At 42.3% G+C, this 18,488-nt stretch overlaps 1 long non-coding RNA gene across 1 annotated transcript; it reads right to left on the bottom strand.

The window, feature by feature from the left end:
- Positions 1 to 6,696: 6,696 nt before the first annotated feature.
- LOC146582060 (uncharacterized) lies at positions 6,697 to 11,171 on the bottom strand. The gene is made up of 3 exons (XR_014888743.1): positions 10,948 to 11,171; positions 8,700 to 8,866; positions 6,697 to 7,616 (listed from the first exon to the last, which is right to left on the bottom strand). It is a non-coding gene; the product is annotated as an uncharacterized LOC146582060 (long non-coding RNA).
- Between the last annotated feature and the right edge of the window lie 7,317 nt (positions 11,172 to 18,488).

The following is an 18,488-nucleotide window of genomic DNA, read 5'->3' as shown; positions in this document are numbered from 1 at the left end:
ACAGCCTCCTCCAGAATAAGTACATGTGGACACCACAGGATATAGACAGCTGAGGTAAACAGTGGACTGACAGCCTACACTCATTGCAGATCAATGGCGGCCAGAGTTGTTTGTCCTTCAGCAGCCACCGTAGCTGGAATTATGCACTTGAACTGGGAGGGTAAGAAAACAGAATTTACTTGACTGCAATTTTTTGACATCTATTGGTGAAATTTTACAGGTTGTAACTTTAAGCTTTTATACAGTTGAAAACAGATGAATATTTGCGACTATACAGTTGTTATAAATGGACTATAAACATATTTATTTCTGCTTTAAGTTTGGCATTTTAGCATTTTAAATCTATGGGGATTGACTTTCTTTTTGAGCAGACCTCAGGTAACTGCATGTCTGTGTTGTGTTACAACTTTCAGCCGTGACGGTTGCTGCTTGCCAAACCCAAGAAGAAAAATAAAATAAAATACAATACAAGTTTACCAGAAAAATGTTTTTGTTTGCTGGAGCTTAAATTAAAATCCAACATTTCTACAGGCACCCAGGTAGCGCAGCAAAGCTTGTCCAAATATGGGATTAATCAATGGCTTCGCCAGAGGCAAACATTTTGTTATTCCGGCAGAGAAAATCAGAGAGAATGAAAGAAAGATCAGATCACAAAAATAGGCTGCTGGAGCTGAATCTTACTGCTGGATAGATAAAAACACAAGGTTTTGGCTACATGAGGAACAGTAATGACATATTTGACTAAATGACATTAAAAATATTTGTAATTAAATGCTTTCTTGGCAAACCTTAGATGAAAAAAGCAAAACAAAACCACTTTTACATAATATCATCGCATTCTTCATCCAGATGTTCAGCTCAAATTCAAAACAGGACTTAGTGTAATCCAATGACTAGCTCTAAATAAAACAAAATGAAAGACTAAGAAAAGGATAAATATGTTACCCAGAAATAGCCACGGTAGCTTTTTCTGTGTAGACTAATTACAGCCATTCATTTTCTTAAATCACAAAAGAGAAATCATGTCTATAGACAAGTCTATAGGAAAAGTCAAGTATCTCTGCACCTGCTTCAGCAAGATCCTAATTGAGCAATACAAACCACTACCTAATCCTCTGTGGTCTACAAGTATCATCCAAACAAGCTTCATTAATTAGAAGAATTACACGCCCTGGAGAAAGTCAGACACACACCAGCGATAGCGCATTGTTAAGTAAATAGATGATTTCAATTAGGACAACACTTACAAAAGAAGTACTGTTGTTGTCTCAATGTAAAGCCGCAGGCTTCTTGGGCAGCTAAGGCCCATTAGGTTCTGATGAAAGCGCGCTTGAAGCTGAGAATGTGTGTGGCTGGGATATTCGAGAACAGACATGGTTTCCGCAGAAGACCCACAGAAGCCACAGAAGTCCAGCCCAACATCACACTACAAATTCTGACTGTCCACATTCAGCATAGGTAGCCAACACACACACACAAGCTCCCAACGAGTGCTGTATTTCACCCCTGAGATGTTAAGTCAAATCAATGTGTGGAATCAATGAGAGCATCGCTGGATTTACAGTGCAAGAATATGAAATGCCAAACTGTAGATGTGGATTTGTGACTCTATCAGTGGCACATTTCACAGGGTGAAGAGCCCCTAAAAGGTAGAAGTCCATAAAAGTCTCAGTGAATGAAATGTATTTCACTCTCCCAGACTCTGCTGTGTGCTCGGATTAAAGAATGCATTTCCCTTTCGTACGGGGACAATTTTCCACTGATCTTTGTTTATGGCATGCGGCTACATTTGCTAGAGTACAAACTTGCTTTTAAACCATATTTGATCCATGATGTGATTCAGTATGGAGGCCATCTAAACGTTTTCCTATCCAGTTAGGATAAGCCGGGGTCACACTATAGACAGGTCACCAGCTCATCACAGATCACACTCAGGTTCAGATTGATCTCTAGAGTTTGGGAGTGCACAGAAAAGCCCCAGTGAACCAGCAGGTTTTTCTGCAGAACCTGTGCACCCATGTACTGAATTAAAGAAAACACTGGCTGCAAATGAGATACGTCAGCTCAGCTGTGGAAACACAGACAGCTTCGAGATCTCATTGAGTGTGCAGGGTTGAGTCTCAAACAGCAGTAATTTCTAGTGAATTTAAGAACGGAGACGAAAAATGAGCCTCACAACAGAATGGAGACGGCATTCTTTCAGATTTTATTTACACAAGGATGTCTGCAATCACATAGAGCCAATGCCTCTGTTTATCCACGGACTGGACGGACCTGAAGGGTGGTTCTTTGTGAGGACATCCTCGAGCATTGCCAGGGCTTGTCACCAGTTAATGTTGCTGCTGGGAGAATCTGAGTAGCCTGAGCTTTGTTTGCTTTTCTCTAAACCATGTTGCTCTCTTTAATTTCCTGTTGATGAGACTCGCAGATCTGATTTCCTGCTTATGCGGCACAAATAATCTTGTTGCCAGTGAACCGACTTTAGTTGACTTTATCTCTAAGACCCCCCCCCCCCCCCAGCTCTCTGCTATATATATATATATCATGTTTTTAGAATTTAGTTTTGACAATTAATCATTTCATTTTTAATGCCTACCACTAACAGCAAGATCTGTTTCTATGCAATAAGCCTGAGATTGCACGGTGCATGAAGAAGGTTAAAGGAAAGAGAAGGATAAAGCACAAGGGTGGGGTGCTAAAGGAAGAAAACATGTCCTCAGAGGTGGGGGATATTTTGTTCTGGGACCAATCTGAAGCATCTGTGAGGTCTTTCCTGTATCACGTCCTCTGATAATACTCAAGCTTTGGCAAGCAGGACCTCTTGAAAGAACTCCCTTTATTAGGTCCTCTTTTGAAATTACATGTGTCTTCTTTCCACATGTATCTGCGGCATGAAACTGTCATTTCCATTCAAGTCAAACACAAACCAGTCGGGAATAATGTCAGCATTAGCAGTGCAACAAAGTGGAAAGCCGGGACTGGACTGCTATCTACCCACAGGAGCTCACCCACAGCTACAGATAGGGGAGCACATGGCAGATTTGACATCATTCCATTTGCTGGAGGATGGATGAGCTTGACCCCTCTGTGCTCGACCTTGTTCCCCACCCCGGAGCAAGAGCAGCACATTCCCCACTGGATCAACATCTCCTGGAAAAGTTTCCGTCGGCTAAATGTTAAAAGAGAGACCACCTCTGAGGTGCGGCTCTGTACAGATCAGGCTCACGTGGAGAGCTTTGTGTTGCCGTCGAGATAGTCCTTTAAAACTCAAGATTATGAGTGAAACAACATGTGGGCGTAAAGCCTCGGGACTCTGATGACTTCACGTTTCTCGTGTTGTTTGCGCAACATTGTTAGCAGAAACTTTTTGCCAGCGAATGTCCAGCGTGATTCGATGCTGAGGTCCCTTTCCTCCCTCCCTTCACTGAGTTCGTAAATATTTTCATGCGGAGGGTGATCATAACATGACCTCATGAATAACTGGACGAAATATTCCCTTCTCCTTCTGCAAAGAATAAAAACATTTGCATCTCAATCTCTCTCTGTCTCTCTATAATGCTCCCTCAATCCCTCTCATTAAAAATCATCCTCACTCCCTTTTTCTGAATTTCTTTGACTAGCTTTCCATTTCTCTCTTGCTTTTTCTCCACCCAGCCCGTAATTAGAGGGAAGCAAGAAAAAAAAAGAAGCTCGGAAGCTGACAAGAAACCTTTTGGGCACATCTGCCAACACATAGCTTTTAACTGGGTCATAGAAGTGAAACCCAGTGTGACTTTTTAGTGCTGAAAGAGGCTCTCTGGAGGCAAAGAGCTCCAGGCCCAGACAGGGAATCCAACCAGAAGGTCAAACATCCCCTTAATCAGGACGCCTCAAATCCCAGACACCTTGGGGGAATGTGGTGCTGAATTTATTAGCAAGCTTTTTAGCCTGGCTTGATCACCTGTGGGCTGGAACAGCAGAAGGTGGTTTTCTTGAGTCAGCCCGAACAGGAACTCAGTCCTGCTAGCTATTTATTTTCTCATTTTCTTATTCAGCACTGCAACTGGATATGCCCACATGGCTGCTCCTGGCTAGAACTAACAGGCGTGTATTTCAGGCTGTTTATATTTGGTCTTGTCTCCGGGGATACTTTTCAAACTTTCACGGCTGTTACACGAACACCTGATGAGTCTACACGTTCATCAGCGCACGCTCGCTTCAAGTCATTTCTCGATTCTTTACTCTTTGCAGCTTTGCAACCTGTGGTGTGGGTTTTATGCATTTTCTTCTAAATAAGGTATCGTTCACATGAGTTTTCCGCACTTGTTTTAATTGTTTCTGTGGTGTTGCATTTCAGCTCTAAGGGTTTACGAAAGGAAATACATTACAACCCAAACTGCCAGTTAACCCTAAATTAGGCTTGCCAGTGGAAATCGCACACTGGTTACTGAGTCAAGGCAGAATGCTGGTCTGGATGAAATCCCAGAGAGAATGGTCCACGCTTTCTTTGGTTCTGCAGAATATAATAACATTGCTGTGTTGCACTGGTTTGGGTTCAACCTCTGTGTTCAGAGGTTTACGCACAGGAAGAGGCGAGCAGTGATGTGGTCATCATAGACCAGAGAATAATTGCTCAGGGATGTGTAACAATGAAAAGACAAAGTAAAGCGGTTTTGATGTTGCTCCATTACTTTGTAGCTGACAGTTGGTTGCTACAGGGTCTGGCTGAGCAGATAACTCTTGTGTATTTTTCAGCCCTGTCGCATGTGTTCCCATTGAATCATGTTGATTTGTGTTCATTCGTGCTCCTCGGAAGGCCCCTTTGTCCAAGATTCAAAATGAATCCCTCTGAATTTGACCTTCATGTGCTTTTAAGCTGGAATTTGGAAGCTAATCTTGGTCATTTTGCTCAAACAGCAATGAATGCATAAAATTTAATGCCACATGCAAATTAAAAGCTTGCAAAAACTATCAGATTTATCAAAATGAGCTTACTCTCACCTACAGATTTACTTCCATTCACTGGCTGATAGCCCTACTGCCATGAACACACCAGATCTCATCTGATCTCTGAAGCTAAGCAGGGTCAGGCCTAGTTAGTATTGACTGAGAGCAGGTCATCTACTAACTAGATGGTTGATAATTTAATCGCTAGCTTCTCTGGCCTTTTCCAAGGTATCCCCGGGAAAGATACCTAACCCTGAACTGCACCCAGTATGAATGTTACATAGAAAAGCACTTAGACGTAGAGAAAAATGCTTGTCTGAACGGATGCAGAGGAGTTTTACTTGCCACCATTTATGTTTCATGTTATTGTTGCAGGTTCCATTAAAATTTCTTAGTCTCTGTTCATCACATCACTGCTCATATCGCCTCTTTTAGGCACTGTTGTTCTTCTGTCAAGCCAACCCCCTCGAATAAAGAAATACCTCAAACCTAAACAATAGCTTGAAATTACAGTCACAGTGGTTGGAGACCGCAGCACAACCTAAATAATTACAACTGTTTGCTTTGAATTACGATATTGTTGCTTTTGAAATGGTTGCTTCAAAGACGAGGACCAACTGCTTCTTCAAAGTGACTTCAGTTGGTGGAAATGGTCATAAAACGTCAATAAGGTGGACTCAATCTGCTACCAGCTGGCATTCACTTTACAATTGAACAGGGACCAGTTGGCAATTACATGCAAACTGTTTGCAATAATAACTACAATAAACTGGCAAAAATCTGTTTACTAAAGAATCCAGCCAAACCATCATAGATCCGTATCCATCCTGTATGCTGCTGCACCATCCTGCAGGATGTTGATTTAACTGCAAAATTAGCAACCTTGTTTTTACATCAGAATTTTAAGCAGAATACAACCAGTTGGCAACCAGGTAAGAGATGCGTTGCACATGAGTCAGCACAGACTGACTCGGATTGATTCCAACGTGTTGACAGTCTGTCTGTGTCTATAAATTATACGGTGATTATTTGTGCACCCTCACTAATCTGTCTGAGAGTGATTGGAGTCAGTCTGCCATGGAGACAAATTGCCTCCCGCCAAGCGATCTCTGCAATCACCTTGCATTTTAAAGTGGTTGCTCATTGAGGATGAGGATGCTGCACACTCATGGTAATGACCAGCTGGTTGGTGCAACTACTTGCTATTAGTCGCCAACAGAAAATCACTTTTAACTGTGGTTGACTCAACCATAATGCATGTTACTTTGAAAAGTGTCCAGCTCTCATCAGTATGGTGAAAATAAAGCTACAGCTTACACTGATTTCCTTAGCTTAACAGAAACAAGTATGCTAGCTGTAAGACCAGCTTTTAAGGATCAGAGCTAATCACTTTCCTTTTCCTTTTTTTGTCCCCTGTCTATGCTAAATTAAAGAAAGAAGCTGCTGGTGGTAGATAAGACAGCACTATTGCTTGTCTCATGTGACTCGTAGCAAGAAATGAATTAGCATAACTCTAAAATGTCCAAGCACTTCTGAGAAGCAGCAGGTAAAGTTGAATTTTCTTTTCTCTCCTCTATCTTACTTTAGTTTTTTTCTAGCTCCCGATCTTGTGATAAACTTTCATCCCCTTTAAATGACTTCCTTAACATTTCAACTATTTATGGTTCACATGAAATACTGGGGCTATGAGGCACACTGGACTGAACTGAAAGTTTAAAAAAAAGACAGCCCACACATGATTCAACCATTTTATTGGAAATGTTTGGCCAAATGACTAGCATGGGTCACAGTTTTTCTCAAATGGAGTCTGACCTAGTCTGTGCTGGAGTGCTCTGAGAGGAGGAGGAGTGGGAGGAAAGAGTGCTGTGGGAGATGGTAAAAAATAGAGAAGCACAATACTTTCCTATTCATGCTAGCTGGCACACAGGTGGCCAGGAAATAGCACAGGGAAAGTGCTGCCGAACATACACCCATTTTATTCAGCTAGTTAGCACGTCCTTGTCCACTTTGTGTGTTTGTGTGTGTTTCCCAGTCACAGTCGCTCATCTTGGTTTTGACCTACACCCAACTGTAGTGGGTGTGTTTCTTAGTTCATGGGTACAGCTTAAAGTAAAAAAAGAAAAAAAATGCTGCTGCAGCTCGGTGTCTGTGCGATTTACCAGGAGTACAGTAGAGGATGCTGTTCTCATTCCAAGTTTGAATTTGGCCTTGTTCAAGCAAAATCGAACTCAGTCGAGCACTAAACTGCAGGGGTGGGGTCATTCACCATGACACCCCTGTAACTTATTTTCTTGACTGGAAAATGAAAGAAAGGGGCACTCCCATGGTAACTCATACTGCTAACATCTGTTTCAGCGTATGTTGTGTAAATCTTTTTTGTATTCGTCTGCCATAACATAATCTAGATAAACCGCCTATCATCAAAGACAACTTCAGCCCGTCTGCTTTGATGTGTCTCGCATAATTTCTGCCGTACCCGCGCCGCCGCTGCTGCGACTCGTCTGATCGGAGACATTTTTCCACATTTTGCAGTGGTTTGTTTGAAGGCACGAGCATGACAACTGCTCGAGTGGAAATGCGAGTCAAAAGAAATTGCATTCTTCGTCGGGCCCTCCTCTTCTTCTGGAAAGCACTGGGATTGAAACCAAGAAAGACAACATCGGGGCTGATAAGATGCTTGGCTGCCTGCCCTGTATACACACACACACACACACACACACATGAAATGTAAGGTTTCAGAAATCAAAATGCTCACGTGCAAATTTTGACATATCAGTTTTGGAAATACCCAGCAGGCCGCAGCTGTCTGAGTTCACCGTGCTTTGGGTAGGTCAGTTCGGAAAGCAGACGTGAAAGATTAATCAGGAAGTTGTTGAGAAGCAGATTTAGCACCCTGTGTCCAGTTAGTCAGCCTTCCCAGTCTGGGCTAACTGCATGCCCATTTGTGCTCCACATCTGTAAAAACTTACGACTCAGTGGGCCGGATCACAGAGACAGAGCTGTGCTTTGTCAGACCTCAGCCTCTGCCAGCCCTCAACCTAAATGGATTAGAGACACTGTTAGAGAGCACCAGTGGAAGACCGAGTTCACTGCTCCCAACCAGCAAGCTCCAGTCCCTTTAGTTCATCAGAGCGCAGTATCAGCCACTCAGGACGGCTCTCCATTCCACTTAAAGGCTTTTATTAAGAGCAGTGGAGAGTAGAGTCAATGCAGTCAGCAGAGCCACGGGTACGAGAACAGGACAAAAGACCAAACAAAGGTGGCGAAGGCGGTGAAAACAGACATCTCTTTATTAGATGCCATGTTGTCTTCATGCCTCCTCCTCTTCCTCCTCCTCCTTTTCTCTCTTGTTTTTGTCACCTTCCCTCTCCTTTCTCCTCGTCTTTGCCTGCAGGCCCTCGCCCGGCTGCCTTATAATGGCATGTGTTTTGATTGGTGCAGCAGGGGGAAGCGGGGCATTGTCTGGACAGGATCTAGGCTGAGATCAGTAGATAGATGGTGGTTTAGGGCAGTACTCAAACTACCGTCATCTTTGTTTTAGTTGGACCTTGCAAACACTTAGCTAATCCTAGAAAATAGGCAGACTTGCAGGAAATAGGAACTTATGAAAACAAGTCCAGCGGTACTATCATGCCGAACTTGTTCGTTCATTACAAATACTACTGATTATTGGCAGAGATATTATCAGACATCTTGTGTTCACTTTGTTAAGAAATTAAATCAAATGTTAGTGGAAGAAATGACATCAGCTGTTTGGAGGTTTTGAACTTCACCTTTACCTCCCCCGCATCTTTTGTCCGGGCATCCTGAACGGCTGATTTCATGGTGGGTTGCGGCCCACCCCGGTGCTATAATTGTCAGGAATTCACAAGGCCGGCCGCCTCTCGTTGCGCTAAAGGCGACTGACACTGAAAGGATGTGGACAGCTGATTTATGTTTTCTGGCAAAAAGAAAAACAAAAAACGCAGACAATTAATTCCTGGCGACAAGCACAAATTACAACATGCTTGGGTTGCTGTGGCAGGGTGCACGACCTGAAATAGCTGCTCTGTCAGTGCCATGAATCTGCTATAATATAAGAGACGCCGGGAGCCAGTATGATGCAGAACATGAATGGTAATACCTCCCATACAGTCTGGAGAGAAGTCTGACACTTCCAGGGCTTCTGTTTGAGTTTGTCTTAAGAAGAAACACAGATTCATCCCAGGAATCTGTGATGAATGCTTAATACACGTGCTGAAGCTCGAAATAAGTTTTAGTGTCACGCTCCCAGGATTTTAACATTGTCTTTTCATCATTATTCGAGCAGCATTAAGCTCTAGTCTTATATTACTTGTGAATTCTGGTTCTTGATTTGATTTAATTGTCTTTCTACCAAGTTCTGGGTTCAGAATCAAATTCAAACTCCTTCTCCTCACATATAAGGTCTTGAGTAATCAGGCCCCATCTCATCTTAAAGATCTCATAACACCACATCAAACCAATTAGAGCACTTTGCTTTTGGACTGCAGGCTTACTTGTGGTTCCTAGAGTTTCTAAAAGGAGAATGGGAGGCGAAGCCTTCTGTGGGTCCCAGTTTAGATTTGAGAGACAGATACTCTCTCTACTTTTAAGATTGATAAAGCATATATTTTTAAAAGGCCTAGGCTGCTAGGAGCTTCCCATCTTCACTCTCAGTGTACTTACACACCAATCTGCATTTAATCATTAGTTATTATTAATCTCTGACTCTCTTCCACAGTTTGCTTTTTGTCCCGTCTGTCTGCCTTACTCCCATACTGGTCGTAATAGATGACCGTCTTTTGGTTATTCCCTGCTTCACTACAATAGCTGATTTTCTTGTGTGCCTTGCTTCAGCTTTTACTTCCTGTTTATCTAATTAGCTTCACCTGTGTCTACATGCACACAGGTCTATATGTTGCTAATCCCCAATTCCTCCCCAGAGAATATACATGATATATATACAAGGATATGTATTAGACCTGGCATTTTCTGACCACACAACCACTGTCTGAAAAGTACTGTTCATTTACCTGAAAAAAAAAAATATCAAGAGCTATTAAAAACATGCAAAAGCAACAGGTGGCAATATAGCCCTGACCATATAGAAAGTCGGGCCAATCAAAAGCCAAGAAAAAGCTCTTTTTCCCAAAAAAATATCCTTGTAAGAGTGGACAGACCACAGCTATGTCTCCTCCTTTTTCTTTGTCAGATCCTACTGGTAATTTCCCTGTTCGTGTGGACTCTGGGACTCCTGGTTTGTGGCTTTTTATTTGCTTTGGATTTTGTGCTTCGCCGAAATAAAGTTGTCTGGGTCCTCTGCACATCATTTCATCTAGTGATATTAAAGTAAAAAGTCTAGCAGGTCTGGTTTGCAGAAGAGCATTTCTGAACACACACCCTTAACCTTGAAGCAGATGGACTGCAGCAGCAGAAGACCATACAGGGTGCCACTGGGTTTTTAATTACATTTTTTACACTTGGTTTCAAAACCTTGTATAAATCAAGTTTATGTGGTGGAAATACTGAACCCTTTCCTTTTTGTTGCTCTCATGTTTACCTCTTTTGAGCCTAACAACTGCTGGTTCACAAATACGGGCTTCAAGTGAGGCGGAGGGATCTCCTGTAATTAACCGTGAACGGGAGCTGGCAACGCAGCTTAGCGGTGCTTTCTGAGATAAAGAGTCAAAAGGGCACGCAGTGATATTCCAGGAGAAAATTGAGAAAAGTTCCACTGTCCTCTGCAAAGTAAGCAGCAACCAGGTGAAAGCCAAATGGAGCGCGGAGTTGTTTACTATTATGCCCTGCGAATGAGGATGAATTCCTGCACAGATACCGAACCGCAATCCTAGCTGGTCTTGCCAGCTCAGGCCGCAACAGAGTTATTTTCCAACAGTTTAAAAATTTGAAACTGCTTTTCTGAAAGACTTCAAAAGCTATTCTGTACCAGGAGGGAAAAAAGTCTGAGTGGTGGACTGACTGATAGTCATCCCTCAGAGTAAGAGACACAAACAGACTTACACACATATTTGTGCTGTAGCAGCTTAAGGAGCTGTGTCAACTGAGTGAACATGATGTGTTGTCCTCATCTCTTCCAGTCCGTCAGCATTCGTCTCGTCTCAAATGCGCAATGAACTCCCGTCAGAGTGACAATCTGTCCCAAAGGACAGTCACACGGGCATTAGAATATGTGCCCAGCTTGTAAAACGACTGTCTCTCCTTCAGGGGTGGACTCCACATCGCTGATCTTCTGTGGGATTCACAGCCTCAGAGGCTTTCCACGGCGTGTCGTTTCCTCCCTGGAATCCGTGGATTAGTCATATCACATCCTATTGTCCTTGCCAGGCAGTGAACTACTTGGCAGCAGCTCATCTTTGTCCTGCTTTTATGGGCCAGCATTGCCACAGTCCAAACATGCCCACAAGTGTCAGGGACACTTTTTGCTTTTCTGTTTCTTTTCCCATTTAACTGCTGGAAAATTAAATTGTGAAATGTGAGCGTACTGGAACTGTCAATAATTTCAAAATTCCCAGGCTCTGAATGGCATTTGGCCGAGGGCTTTGTTGTGTTGCCAAAGGCCGACTTTTCTTATCCAACAATCTTTCAAACCCCGGTATGGCCAAGTCATTAAAGCATTTTCAGCTCACTGCCCTGTGTAGCTAAAACCGGAATGTGTTAATGAGAAAACAGTTTCCTCGACACTTTCTTATAGCCCACTGAACCTTTACTGCAAGGGAGTCTCTTTACCTCAGGCTCAAGTTGGCCTCTGGTTTAATGAAAAAAAGAAAAAAAAGGGGGAAGAAGAAAAAAAAAGTTTTCCATCCAGCTCCAAAGGCAGTCCCTGGATCTGAATGTGGAAGTTTTAATGGGAGTCAGATGTGCTTTTAATCAAAGGAACATGGCGGGAAATGTTACTGAGCTCAAGCAAGAAGAAATGCGACTACAGGAACTGTGATAAGACTCATATGACAATAACATACACCGATTTCTTGATGTAAGAGCCAGCTAACAAATCCACTGCAGTGTTAAAGCTGATTTTACCTCTGCTGTGATCATGGTCGTAGGGTGGTGTTAGGAACCCTTTATGAGGTATTGTACATGTAAAGACAAAACCGCTCATAAAGCAGGGACAGACTGGGGATCTTTTTGTAGTGGTTGCAGTGTTTGTGGTCACGCGTATTAGCATTGCACATTAATTTTGTTTTCATGCACTTAAGTGTTTAAAGCAGCTTTTATGAATAGTTAAAAAAAATAGAATAAATTGCTATGTTATATATAAAATGTTGTATTCAAAATGCAACACTGCCATCGGTCATTGAGCTTTGAATAAAAAAACGTATTTTTTAAAAGTTAATAATTGCATCACGGGTTGAATAAAAGCCACACATTAAAGATAAGTATACCTATTCCAGCATACAGACACATAGTCAACTGCACTGGTTGTGTGCACCCCCACCCCTCTTACTTTAGTATTCCCGGTCACAATAGACCAGTCAGTTTGAACAACTCTTAAATTAACATAAACATTTTTCACCACCAAATTCAGTTCAGCGGGTCAGAAAAGTGGGTCTTTCATTTGGTCATTTTGTGGGCCATTCAGGGGGTCAAAGGCCAAAGGGGGGATGGGGGGTTGGCTTCCCATTCATTTCCTATGGCAGTCACTTTTGATCGGGAGCACCACAGATGTAACCTAAGTTGATTAAAACACTTAAAATTCAACGAAAGAGGTGGTCATCACCTTTATATGTTCAAGTACATAGTGTGGAGGATGCCATAAGGCCTTGAGGGAATCGGATGTAAAACACAATATTTATGAGTTTTTAAATTTGTAAATTGGTCAGATTTGACCCAAACACGACAGGAAGGAGGCACAGGATGCACGATCTTCGCACTAAGAGGACTGAGTGACCTTTTTACATGGACTGTATTTAAAAGGTGGAGGCAGATTTGGGGTCTGAAAAGTGAAGCCTAAAACTGAATTCTTTCAAATGGCCAGCGGCCAAAGGGCGGTCCCTTTAGCTGCCAAACAACATAGCTCACTTGATCTATGACTGAAAATAAACAGCTGGTGAGTTTGTGGTCCCAGTTGATTGTTTCATGGCTTACTGAATATGACTTAATGTTTATTTATTTTTAAATATGATCCCCGTTAGAGTTAAAAAAAATAGATTTTATGGCAGATTTCTGTAATCGTTCTTTAAAGGCAGGCCAACTTTGTGGCTGACAAATCATCATGCAGCATTGCTCAGTTTCACAGCACTCGCCTCTCATGTCTGGTTTCAAAACAACAACATGACGAGGTCCAAAATGCTTAGTACGAGGCTTCATCGTAGGACTTCACTAACCAATGGGTGATGGTGCTACACCCATTTATTATACACAGTCTCAGTAGCAGTACAGTTTTTAATTAGAAAAACTCGTACTCTTTTCTTGGCCTAGTGTAATAAGATTATTACTCAGCTCGGCTCCATGGATAAGGACCTGGATCCTGTTGAGATAGGACAAGCTCAATCTAAGCTTAGAAAAACAAAAACAGGATACAGGATATCAGTGATTCTTCACTAATAAGACACAAAGGGCCAGATTAACTAAACAGGGCAAAGTAACGTGTGAGCATAATCCCCAAATAGCACTCACAGATGTGGCGCTTGATTTGAATATTCTCTCACTTTGAGAAAGGATTTTCCATAAACACAACAAGGTCAAAAGTCTCTGCGTTCACACCAAACTTGTCAATGTGCTCTCGGTAAATATCAACGCAACTTTTGTTAGGCCAGGATCCAATTTATGCCGGGGCACTGCGTCACTAAATCTGGCCCAATACCATCTAAATGATTAGACTGCTAATATAGCCCCCTAAATCCTTCACACTAGCCATTTCCACTTTGCCACAGTAGTTGAATCAAAGACTGTTTTTAAAACACAGATGAAGCTCCCACGGCATTATACACCGGTTTGTGTTCATAATCTTAATTCACAAGCTGGGCCCATGTCCTCATTTTAGGTTTGACAGTGTTTAAGTGGTAAAGGTGAATGGCTTGGACATGAATTTTTTTTGGGGGGAAGGCCTCAAAGGGGACTGGCGGCAGCTCCTGGGCCTGGCAGATCCCCATGTACTACACAGAAGTGAAGAAGTTAAAGAATTGAAAAGGTGAGGGAGGGTGGGGCATGTAAACAAGAATGAACAGCTTACAGAACTGGGGGAACCTATATAGATGAGAAGCGGAATGAGCGTGTTTGGAGTCATGGTCTCGCTCCTGAAATTCCCATACTTAATCTCCAAATGAGGATTTTGACCATCGGTATTTTGTCTCTTTGAAATTTTGAGGCTAGAAGTTTTCATATTTGGATGAGAGGGTGGAGTACTAAGTTCTCAGGTAATCTTTTAGAAAGCTTGGATAGCAAGCTACACCCATAGACTGTGTGGTTGGATTATGCCAACACAGATACCAACTAATCAGTGTTAAGTACTGTTAAAGTAATATGCTTGAATTTAGTTACCAACCCCTCCTAAAAAAACATTAGCACAGACTTTTTCTTCTTTTGAAAGTTCTCAAAAATGCTCCAACAAAGCAATCATGGTTGAAAGGTCAACTTTAGTGACTCCGGCTAATTTTAAAGCCTGTGCCACAGCTGGATGGTACAAGCGATGACGTACTCGCCTGCCACCAACTCTAAAATGGGAGATTTTAACATTGAATCATCCCACTTTTGAAGCCTTAGATTAGATTAGAGATTAGATGAAACTTTATTAATCCCTCGGGTGGGTTCCTCCGGGAAATTCAGTTTCCAGTAGCACAGCACCGAAAGAAGTTGCATGTTACAGATACAATAAGGGGAATGAGAGTAAGGACATAAGCATAAATACACCATATATACACATATATAAATACAGAATATACACTATGGATAAATAGGATTGCACATTTGAGTGCATATATTGCACAGTGATTATTGCACAGTCGGATATAAGACCCCCCCCCCCCCCCCCCCCCAAAAAAAAAAACAAAACCCCAAAACAAAACACCAAACCCCAAAACAAATATTACAAATATTGCACAGTGTAAAGAAGCACTACAGCTCAGTTGTTCGCGCCCTTCCTTGTCCCCCTGTTTCTCCTCCCCCTCCCTTCCAGTGAGGAGTTAAACAGTCTAATGGCTCCTCTGATTGTTTACAACCATGTGCAGAGGTTGCCCAGCATTGTTCATAATGTCCATCAGGTTCTTTAATGTCCTTTTCTCTGCCACTGTCACCAGAGTGTCCAGCTTCATCAGCCTTTTGAGGAACTCTAGTTTAAGCGGTGACTGTGGCACAGGTCAAGACACTGATCCCTGAGTTGCTCCCAGTGCATTCACTGTATGTATGTTTGATAGAAAGCACTAGAAAGTGGAGTAGAAAAGCACAAGAACCAGTCCATTTAGTTGTTTCCATGTTTCTGACTAAATGACTTTGAAATGCTATTCAGGTTACATAAAGTTAGTTTGGAAATATAATAATAACTGAAGAGGTAGCTTTTTTGTGACTGTGCACATGTGGCTATTTTCTGCACAGCAAACGCTATTATATTTATTAAACTTTCAAAAATACCATCAATAATGATTAGGAGGTTCATTTTTGGCCAGAAATACCCACAACTTTATTGCTTTGGCTCTCTGTGACGTTGTTTTCAGCCACTGCAGATTTTGAACTTTCGAATTGAGTCGCTGCATCTAAGAAGCAATAAGTGGGAGTAAGAACTAGTACTGGCATGGACTGCATTTTACATTCACAGCATGTGTTTGCCATTAACTTGTGTGTATTTTCAATGTAATGATTTTCTCTCCACAAAAGAAACCGTCACTGCTGCTCAGCATAATTTCGCGCTGATGTTGCACATGTCGCTGACACTTTGGTAATACCCCAGAGTAGCTCGCTGTATGCTGTGACAATGGCATACCGTCTATCTAATCGGGCACTGCGCCGGGCCTCGCTCTGTCCTCTCCTCTCTCCTTTTCCAGTTGTGCATCCTGCTCTTTGCGGGCGGTATAGCAGGGCTGTGCGCATGCACGGAGCACGCTAACTGCCAGCCAGTGAAAACTGAAGAGGTGATGTCATGTGCTGATACAGGTTCAGTTCACAGCGGAGGAACAAACCCAGCTATTCGTCTTTGTCAAACCACGAGCCCCTTTTCCTCTGCCTGTAGACTAAACATGCTCACTCATAGAGAGGCACGCATTGTGCAGCATTCATGCACGCTTGTGAGTGTGCACAATCAAAGTCAGCCACACACACAGAGATAAAAAAAACAAGCCCCTTTTGAGACTAATGCATATGTAAATCAGGCAGGCAGTGACAGAAACACACAAACTATGCGGCATGTGAAACATCCTCTCGACCGTAAAGTATATCTATTTTGTCATTCATCTGCCAGTATGTGGGGTCCCTCTCTTCTGTGGCGACTTTTACTGTTTCTGCAGCTCAAACTCTCACAGATAACTCTCACAGGCAGACAGAGTTCTGGCAGCTGTGACTTAAACTTACATTAGCATAAAATAACCCTAGGTCATGCGCAAACAGCTCATGGGAAAGTAGCGCTAAGTTCTTGGGTTCCTCCAACCGCTCGAGCCTCCATTATAAACGGACATTTCCACTGCACTCCGTTTTCCTAACCAAGCTGGCTCAGCCCACAGAGAATATCTGTGGTTTTGTGATTACTAGTACAGCAAGAATCGAGAAAAAAAAACACAAGAAAGAAGTCAAAATAAAGACAAAAAAGTGAAAGAAACCATTGCAAAAATGGAGACGATGTAGGAAGCCTGTCAAAGCTTGTTTTGTCTATTTACAACACAGTCATTGCTGCCGTCTGGAATGCCTGGTTGTGACTAGAGTAATAATCAAGAAGTCTGTGGGTTTCACACAAGAGCATGCATAAACTGTATTTCTCCTTGTGAATGGTGCAAAAGCTTAAACCAATGTTGTGCAGGATGGTTCAAAAAAAAAAAAAAAAAGAGCCTCTGGAGTCTGTTTTTATTTAGCCCACACTGAATGTCTAAGCACGGAAGGGCCACGGTGGTATCATCCAGGTGGGTGGCTGCTAACAGCAGTGGATGAGAGGTTTACCCGAGGCATATATGTGTTTTCCATTACAAACAGTATCAGGTGGAAAAACACGTTTTGTAAATTGGTTTTTTTTTTGTTCTCAAAGCCATGTGCTGCACAGATGGGATAAAACTCACTAACTGGTGTCCACAAGCAGTTCTAAACAACTTGGATGTCTTAGGGTGCAACCTCTTATTAGCAATAACAAACGAGTTTACTTAAAAATAGGAAAGAATACTTCCTCTGCATGCTGTGTGAAAAATGTGGGTATTGATTCCACATTGCCCTGCCTCGCTAAGTGCCCGTCGTGGGGTCGAGTGGAAAGGCATGCGTAGGATCTGGTATTTATGGGAAGTGAGGATGATGTCAGCGCTCCAGAGCTCCAGAGTCCTCTGCAGACATTTAGGGCCACGGCTGCTTTCAGCACGGGGCAGCACCCATACACCTGAGAATCATTTAAAAGCTTTGGTAATGGCGTGCGTGTGCTAGCAAGTTCATATGTTCGCGCACACCTACAGGGTGCAGAGTGAAGCTCCAGTCATCTAAATCACGGCGGCCAGCATCAGAGACACATCTGCATCATGCTTTCTCAGACTGAATCACCCACCTGTGGTATTAAAGAATGTTATTTGGTCCTGTCTGGTATTTAGTTTTCCAAGAAAGCGATTTTAAGAGCTATGTATCATTTACAGAGTCACAGTCGATGGTGAAGAACCAAAAAAAAAGAAAGAAAGAAAAAGCGGCCTTTGAGAAGAAGAAGAAGAAGAAAAACAAACAAGACTAAAAATCTGTCATCGTGAATGAGAATGGGATTCTCATTACAAACCAGAACAGTTTGAAAGATGCTGTGTTTACACTGTTTCCGCCAGTGGCACATAAAAAAAATATTAATTTGTCACGGTGCTGATGTGGGGCCACACTTCTAATCCCATTGCCACACCATTAGAAGTTGCATTATACACTTGATTACCGTCTGGGTGAATGGGACCACAACACTGAGAGACTAGATGGAAAAACAAATGATAGGTTCCAGCCCCACGTGACCGTCAGTTGAATAAGTTGAAGATAACACACCTTTAGTTTAGCTATGAAACAACAGGTAAACACAGGTGTTAGTAATTATATTAATTAAGGCTCGCTCCCAAATAGAAGAGAAGCTTCGCTGTTGTCATCAGCGGTGTTTGTGCCGTGGCCCCGGGGTTTTTTTGGACTTTTTAGATTCTGCTTTAGCGTTCTCTATTTAGTGGTAAGTTTGTTTACGTTTACATGTGGATTTTGATGCTTTTCTTTATTACCTCGAGCTATTAGCTCTTAGTTCCTGTTCCTGTTTTTATTAAAGTTTATGATAATACTTTCTGACTTTCTGAGTTTATTTACTTCTTCAGTATTCCCTCTATTTCTTCTTGTGTCTTCCCCTCTGTCAAATTATTCATGTCCCTGCATTTCTCCTGTGTTTTCATAAAATTTCTTCTTTCCTCTTTTAC

This window comes from Mchenga conophoros, linkage group LG2 (assembly GCF_057382185.1).
Source record: "Mchenga conophoros isolate Kocher_MC1m ecotype Shallow Benthic linkage group LG2, M_conophoros_male_GT1.1, whole genome shotgun sequence".
In the NCBI taxonomy this organism is placed as follows: Eukaryota; Metazoa; Chordata; class Actinopteri; order Cichliformes; family Cichlidae; genus Mchenga; species Mchenga conophoros.
This window is presented reverse-complemented; position numbering and strand designations above follow the sequence as displayed.